At 41.6% G+C, this 8,495-nt stretch overlaps 1 long non-coding RNA gene across 1 annotated transcript; it reads left to right on the plus strand.

Annotated features, from left to right (window-relative positions):
• Positions 1-3,148: 3,148 nt before the first annotated feature.
• Positions 3,149-6,830, plus strand: LOC126651907 (uncharacterized). The gene is made up of 3 exons (XR_007631824.1): positions 3,149-3,271; positions 4,781-4,858; positions 6,790-6,830. It is a non-coding gene; the product is annotated as an uncharacterized LOC126651907 (long non-coding RNA).
• The last annotated feature ends 1,665 nt before the right edge of the window (positions 6,831-8,495 follow it).

Here is an 8,495-nt window from a genome sequence, read left to right on the forward strand (position 1 = left end):
TTATATTTATATATTTATATTTTGTGAACCCAAAAAATATTGCAGTGACACAGGGATTTTCTGATCTGCAGAAAAATTCCACTCAAAATATTTTCCTTGTCCTGAAGGGCTTCTAGCCTGAAACTCCCTAGCTCTTCAGATCTGTGACACTTACGTGTGTTGGCATGTTTGCTCTAGGTTGATATCAAGCAAACAGAGACTGTGACAAAAGAGTCCTATTTTTAAGAAGCCTGTCATGAAAATGTAGATCAAGAAAAAAACCTGTTCCAAGTCTTTCTAGCTAAGGCCAGAAACATAATTAAATGAGGTTTTGAAGGGCAAAGTGAGAGCATAAAAGAAAACGAGGAGAGTGAAGGGAAGGATTTCAGATGAGGTTAGAGATTTTCTAAAAAAAAGAACCAATGCATTAAAAATCATACCATGAAGAAAAGGCCAGTGGCCTTCATGATAGACTAATGGTTTTGTGGGGCAGAGGGGAGACTGTGCTACACTTCACAGCCTTGACATGACCTAGGCTGACTGACAGTCTTTCTTTCCAATTTCCCAGCCACTAAGGTTTTAATTTGGTTCAAACTGCCTCTGTTCTCTTCAAGAGTGTTCATTTCTTCCTATTTAGAAAAATACCACATATCCTGCAAGGGTATCATGAAAAAGTCTTTGTGCAATTTTGATTTAAAACACAAAGCAATCCAGATTCTGACTGTCCATCTCCTTTTCATTTCTAATCTGCACAGTAAGTGCATCACTTTTAGCAGTGAACTGACTTTGCCGGACATTAAATAGTTTTTATTTTTTGAATATACTATTCTTCAGACTGTTAGGAAATGTGTACTGTGTAAGCAAAATACAATTTGAAAATATTGTGATTAGATATTTACTATTTTTATCAAGGCGTTTTGGTGTATGCTATGCTGTGTTGACTTGCAGATGTTCCAAGCCAGAAGAGGGCTTCATTGTACTAAAAAGTCCTTGGTATAATTTGGCTCCTAGATGATGTTTAAACTTTAGCAAGAGCTGTGTAAGGCTGATACTGAGCCTAAATAAGTCTTTTGATTGAGATCTTTCAAAGATAATAATTCTGTTAAGAGACACTAAGGTCTCATGAAAATTTGTTTACTGGTATCCGCTGATATCCAGGATTTTTGTCAGGGATTGAGAATGCAAACAAGGACAGTAAAGTATTGGATTGTATTAGTGAACCACAAACATCAGCTTTCAGATAAATGGTTGGCCTCTGCCATAATAATATGAAATTAAATACTCACACCTAAACTAATGTGCACTGTGAAAAAACAACCCCAAACATGCAGGACAACCAAACAGCAGCCCCTTAAAATGAAAATAAGGGAAAAATTGAGCTGGGATTTTCCTATATTTGGTGTAGCCCTTCTGTGAATGCTGTCAACAGTGTTAACACTGACTTCAGTGGAGCAGACCTCTCTGTTAGTGACGAACAGTTACAACCCCTGCTGCACACATGAGCATATACTGCCAGTTACATTTGACCTGAGCAATGGCACGCACAAATTGGGCTCCTCCAGCAGGAGTTGTTGGTGCATGTAGCTGTCAGAGTCTTCATCTCCTAGCCTGACAGTCTATCTTAGTTCTTAGGAAGCAAGAGAAGAAGAAAATAGTCCCCAGGCTGTGAATGAAGTTGCATGGCTCACTGGTATCACCAAGATTTGATTAATGATTTTAAGCACACATGAGCTGGTGTAGGACTTATGGGAGCCAGTTACTTCATACTTCTGAAGAGAGAGTTGCACTGTTTGTTCGGATTTCCCATACCATCAGAAGTGAAATGCCCTCACTGACTGTGATAGGCAGATGGTCCCTTCAGCCCTTTATCCAGTAGTTTACACTGCCTTAAAAGTCTTAAAATGTGCATTTATTACAGCAATACCCAGAAGGAAGAATCAGCTGCACAAAATGCAGTGGAAATCTAACAAACCCCTTGCCTTGGCATTGGTGGCAATTCCTTTGTGTTTTGCAAGCAATAGAACCTCATTGCATTCCCTCCACTTTTTTCCTCTTCATCTTGCATGCACTTGTAAGGAAATGACCCATTTCTCCTACCAAATGACCCATTTCTCTGTCACTCTGTTTTGAGGAAAACACAGAATTAGTTTTTATTCTGTTTCCAGATCTACCAATCAATCCTCTAAATCCCCATCTGACTAGCACCATGCAAACTCCAGGACATACACAGGCGTTCAGAGTTCCTGTCAAAGTCAAGGGCCTTTCTCCCACAGTTAAACTCCACCAACCTTGACTATGAAGTCGACTGCCGGGCTGAGTCCTGAGTCTGCTGGCCGAGGTGAGGGATCAATAAGTAGCTAATGTAGTTGCCCTGCTCCCAAGCTGGTATCTGCTCTGTAAGGCAGGAGCTCTGATTCTGGGAGGTATGTCTGTTAAAAACATATACAAAAGCAAGTTTGTAGGTACCTGGTACGACTCTGTGACTAAGCCTCTGCAAGAACTTTACAATGCAAGTGTTCTGCCTGGCTGAATGCTTTGCACTGTGAATAGGCTGGTTCAGAGCTGCTCTGGTTGCTGCCAGTGTATCACTAAGGGGTAAAAGAGTTGGTAGGGCACTGTAGACATGCCTTCTACTCAGTGCTGTAGAGATGAGAGGGGGCTTGGAAAAGAATACTTAATTGAAACCCATCTGTAAGGCAAGTAATTTCTCTGTAAAGTGCATTGACTTCTCCTCATGGAAAGAGCTAGGTATTAGTATTATTAAATAAGGCTTAAAGCCTTTGGCTCTTTCTTGTTTCCAGTTGCTTGAGCAGTAATATGTTCATCTGATGGGAAACTCACCTGTGGTTTTCCCTGCATGAAACTTATATTAAGTTCTCCTAGGTGGATTCATAAAACATTCCTCATAATCCCCATTTATTTCAAGCCATTTTGCAGTTCCGAATAGCACAGTACCTCATAAAGAACGTTCCCTTTCATGCAAAAACCATTTGCATTTTATTTGTGCCTCAGAGGAGGAACAATCCGAGCTGATTACAATCCACAGACACTGTACACAATGAAAAATTAATTGCATCAATCTTTTTGCTGTAGTGGTCTTAACAACTCATTTTCAACCGGTCATTTCTCCACCTGCTCACCGGAGCCCAAGCAGCTGAAGCAAGCGCATCTCTGACACTGACTGAATACCAATGAAGCGAAGGTCACCTAAGCACCAAGCGAGTGGGAGAGCAGTACCCAGCAAAAGATGTCAGTTTTGGACTAGAAACAATCACTGTGGGATAAAAACCAAGTAAGTAACCGGAACACAAATCTTAGGGAATGCACACTGACACGCACATGCATGCAGAAAAAAGTTGCAAGGAGAGGGAAGGATGTGTTGGAATCAGAACAACAAAGGTGGTTCTGCCTCCGTTCACGGGAGCCGTCACTTGGCAAGCACTGACGGCGGTTGTAAATCAAGATTTGCATGCTGGCTCCAATGCTAGCGATTTGTTCTGCCAAATAAAATGCTCTTGCAGGATACGTATTTATCAAGACATGGCTTCTGCTTTCTGCAGTCAAAGTTGCTAAAATACAAAGGAAAAGTAACCATTAAACTTAAATACTTTACACAGCAAGAAAAAAGGCAGAGGGGGTGGGGGCACACGACAGGAATGACACCTGCTGCCTGCCTGAATCAATAACACTGCAAGGCAGTAATTTTCATCCCATACCTACACTGAAAATGTTCTTTGGGTGCAACTCAGTGCAAGCCATATCTAAAGGTACTTTATGTACAGGGAGAGTTAGAGTATTCCATGTTGAACTGTGAAAGGATACTGGTGGAAATGGTTTGAGTATTCCAGATTCTCTTATGACTTGATCAGAGCCCTCAGATAGGTGTAGGGAATGCCTGAATTTCAACCATCTTTTGGAAAGTTTAGTCATCATCCACATATCTGCCTGAGGAAATGGCTGTTTTTATATTTCACCAGAGTTTCAGATTGTTTTAGGATGTGTGTAGCAGTGTAGTGAAGAGAAGGTTTTCAGCCTGGTTTGGCAAGTAGGACGCAGTGATTATGTGGATGATTATGATAAGACCTATTGCTAATACAGTATCTAAGTATCACAGATACAGTATCTAAATAACAACTCTATCATCTATTACAATGGATTATAGTATCTAAAGGGTTATGGATGTATCTAAGTTTAGCTAGAAACATACAGGTTTACAGTCTTCGGCCTTGCGAAAGTCACAATTACAAAGCAACAAAGAACCTATGAAGCTACTTTAGGGTTTTATCTCCTTATTTGACCAGATCTTAGCACTTCTACTCGCAGTCTTTGGAGATAATTTTATTTTATTGGCCCAGTCTCCATCAGCATTTTATACCCTTTTGCAGGCCAATGTGCACCCAAGTGAAAAGCATTAATTATATGAACATAATTAATACCCACCTGGTGTTCCTGTCTTAGGACAAATCACATTGCCTATCAGGGACAGGAAAGGGAGGGGAGATATGTGTGTGTGGGACACACACGTACCAAAGACTAGAATATCTTTTGTTGCAGTCATAAAATATATAAAATATCCCAGTCAGGTTTTCTTTTTCTGCCTAGGTGTATGCACATTCTCCAAAGTAAACAAACCTGGGGTTTTGAAGGAGGAGATTTTATCTATAGGGGGTCAGACATAACATGTAGGAACTTAAAAAAAAATGGAAGACAACATTTTTAAAATGCTGTAATTCCCTATGTAGCAGAATTTAAATTGAATTTTTTTAATTGATTGTAATCATTACTTTTAATTTTCCTCCAGAAAGTGCTTGCTACAGTTCAATAATAGAGGGAGGAAACAGCTGGTCTGTGCATTTGTGAGTGAGCAGCATTTAATAAGGTAATATGTTCATTTTCTAGGTGTCAAGAATTACGAATTTATGCCAGGTCAAATTAGTGCACATGTTTTCACACAGCACGGTGAAGAGCTCCATAAGCAAGCACTGTTGTATTTAGGGTACTTGTGAAACATCTAATTCAGGAATAAGAAGACAGCCTCTGTGCTATGGAGATGCAGCCTTTTATAACAGAAGTGCCAGGTCACACTTAACCCACACCTCAGTATTCCACCCCAAAGCCTAAAACCAACGTAAAGCTGCTAGGCTGTAAAAAAGTGTGACTGATGCACAAGCCCCAGGCTCCCATCACTTTCCTCCTAGAAAGTGCCCCATAGCATTTCAGTAATATGAATAGAAACTAATTTTCCTTTGTCTGCCAAGACAGCAATATGATATTGTGTTTGTAGTGTAGATAAAAAACAGATATCAAACTCTATTAAACTTTGGGCTGGACTTTTTTCCTTCTTCCCCAAACCAAACAGTAAATATTGACTGAAGTAGGTTTATCAATATTTATTTTGAGGGGAAAATAAATCTTCCTGTTTGCAAAACTATAAAGCCAATTTTGTTAGGGAGAGAGATGACTCAAATGGTAAATTTCCCAATAATAATCTCAGTGCCTTTCAGCAAACATAAAAGGACATAAAAAGGGAACGATCCACTGGGGAACATTCAAAACTGACTCCCAGAGGTAATCAGGTATAAAGGCCAAGCAGATGCCCAACATTTAGTTCCTTCTGCTTTTTGACACAGTGCCATTTTCTGAGCTGTCCCCTGAATTTCTCCATTTAGAAGATGACAATGCACTTGTGCATGTAGAGAGACAGGAACTGCATGGTTTGGGCACCTGCTGCCCGGACAGGACAGAGGAGAGGCCTTGGGTACAGGGTGTGATGCCATACATCCCTAGCAGCTATTTACCTCATATAGCAAACACAAGGAGACCATGGGCTTGTGAAGGAAAGGGAGAAAGGGGAAGGCAGATGGTCAGTGAACATAATTTACTTCTCAGCCCAGAGAAATCAGAATGATGACCACAGGAAACAGCCTCTTAGTGCCTAAATGCTGAAAAGGCTGCACACACACACATCTTGGTGCTTGTGGGTATGTGACAGTAGAGAGTCACTTTCCCTTCCTATAAGATCTCTCTTTCTTACATTGCTGCCACAATGGCAAAACATTGCTTCCTATATTTACAGGTTTGTTTGTGTGTGTGTGTGTGTGTGCGCTGTACAGGTGACATGAGAAGTTTACAGCTGAAATCCAGTTCAGTCATACGTGCTAGGATAGCATGCTGGCTGGAGACGTCCTGCTAGGATAATAAGCTGGCTGGAGACATCCTCCTGACTCCACTGAGAGGAGAGGCTTTGCGTTTTAAGAAATCTGGTCTTGTGCCCCCTGCCTTCTTTCTGCAGTGGTTATTAGGAAGACAGCTGGCATGGCGTGACCTTTCCTCCCTGTATGCTGTTGAATTACAAGCTTTTGGTTTCCTCATTTCCTCTAGAATTTTAGCCCAGTTTTGCCTCCTAGAGACCACACTGACTTTCCAAAATGGTTCAATTTCTCTAACTTAGTATCCTGAGATTTGGTCTAAGAAGGATATTCATACCCATGACCAATGCCTCAGACATTTGTGCTCCATTTCTAAAGATGAAAAAGAAAGCAACATGATCCAACTCCTTGCCCTTGTGTCATAGTTACTCTGCATAAAAAAGACTGAACAGGCAGGATCTGCATAAATTACCAGCAGAGCAAGGACACGGAAAATAGGTAGAAGAAAAAGCACATAGCAAAATTAGAATGAATATTATAGTAAAAAAGGTATCAACTGAAGGGGAGGAGCTTTTAAAACCAATGTCATATAATGAAATGCAATGCTAACATTCCATATTGTACAGAAGAGTTACCTTAAGGCTGTGTTCTGCCATGACAGCATTTATCTCCGTGAGTGAGTGGAGAGGAGAGACAACTGCCAAGAAGAATAGCCACAAGCAAGTTATTCTGTCTTCCTGTGCCAGCAGTGACAAGTGGCAGAAGAAAGATCAATCATCACTCTCCCCATTGCTCTCCAGGATTTGAAGCGGTTTTTTGCAGGAGCTGGAGGAGATGGAAGATGCTTGGAAAGGTGATTTTAACAGCTAACGGTTGCAAGGATTTTCCCCAAATGAAGGAACTTGTTGAGGTGCTCATCTAGAACTCCATGAAGGTCTAGAATGCTTATGCTCTTATGCAGGCACCAAATGTAGTGCTGAAGAGTAAAACTAGTAGGTTTCTGGCTGTGGAAGTGTGTTTGGGTTCACCACCATGAGATGAATATCATAAAATTAAGAAGGTTATTTTGATGTCTGGTATTAAAAAACAATTCCAAAAACATTTTCTGGTCCAACTCTGGATGCCTCAAAGACCTCAGAGGAATCTCTAGCAAGGGACATCTTGGAAGTGAAAAAAAAAACCACCACAAAACAATCTTCTATAATCACACTTTTTTGTATCTTTTCCTTCTCTCTGTTCTTTCTTGAACTGAGGAGCCTGGAATTTGACACAGTACTCCAGGTAAAGCCTCACCAGGGCCTCCCTTGACCTGCTGGCCACAATCCATTGGTTATTCCTCCCCAGGTGAAGGACCCTGCATTTGCCCTTGATGAACTTCAGAAGGTTCCTCTCTGCCCATCTCTCCAGCCTGTCCGGGTCTCACTGAATGTCTGCACAGCACTTTGGGGTATCGGCCACTCCTCCCTTGCTGAGGGTGCACTCTGTCCATCCAGGTCATTAATGGAGAAGTTGAACAAGTCTGGACTCAGTACTGACCCCAGGGGCACACTGCTAGTGATAGGACTCCAGTTGGACTCTGTGCTGCTGATGACAACCCCCAAGCTCTGCCTTTCAGTCAGTTCTCAATCCACCTCACTGTCCACTCATCTAATTCACAATTCCCAAGCTTACCTCCTGGGAGACCATGTCGAAAGCCTTGCTGAAATCAAGGTAGGCAACATCCACAGCTCTTCCCTCATCTACTCATCCAGTCACTCCATCACAGAAGGCTATCAGATTGGTCAAGCACGATTACTCCTTGATGAACACCTGATGAAATCTTCTTTTCCTTCACATGCTTAGAGATGACATCCAGGATCACCTTTCTAGGGATGGAAGTGAGCTTGACTGACCTGTAGTTTCCTTCCTGCACTTTTGAAGATTGGAGTGACGCTGTCTTTCCTCCAGTCCTCAGGCACTACTCCTGTTCTCCATGACCTTACAAAGATGATGGAGAGTGTCTTAGCAATAACATCTGACAGCTCCCTCAGCACTTGTGGGTGCATTCCATCAGGACCTATGAATTTACAGGTATCCAATTTGTCAATACAATCTCAAACCCAATCCTCCTTGATAAAGGGCAAACCTTCTTTTCTCCAGACTTTCTCTCTTGCCCCTAAGGTCTGGGATTCCTGAGGGCTGGCCTTAGCAGTAAAGACTGAAGAAAAGAGGGTGTTCAGTAACTCTGACTTCTTTCATCCTTTGTTGCCAGGGCACCAGTGAGTCATCTATGAATTCTCAACACTGTGGTCTAAGTCAATGCCAGGCTTAACCTGTGCCAAAGGACAGCAAGAATGTAATAGAGAATGAATAGACTTTTTTTGCAAT

The sequence above is a fragment of the Myiozetetes cayanensis genome, unplaced genomic scaffold, assembly GCF_022539395.1.
Source record: "Myiozetetes cayanensis isolate MyiCay16 unplaced genomic scaffold, myiCay2020 scf7, whole genome shotgun sequence".
NCBI lineage: Eukaryota > Metazoa > Chordata > Aves > Passeriformes > Tyrannidae > Myiozetetes > Myiozetetes cayanensis.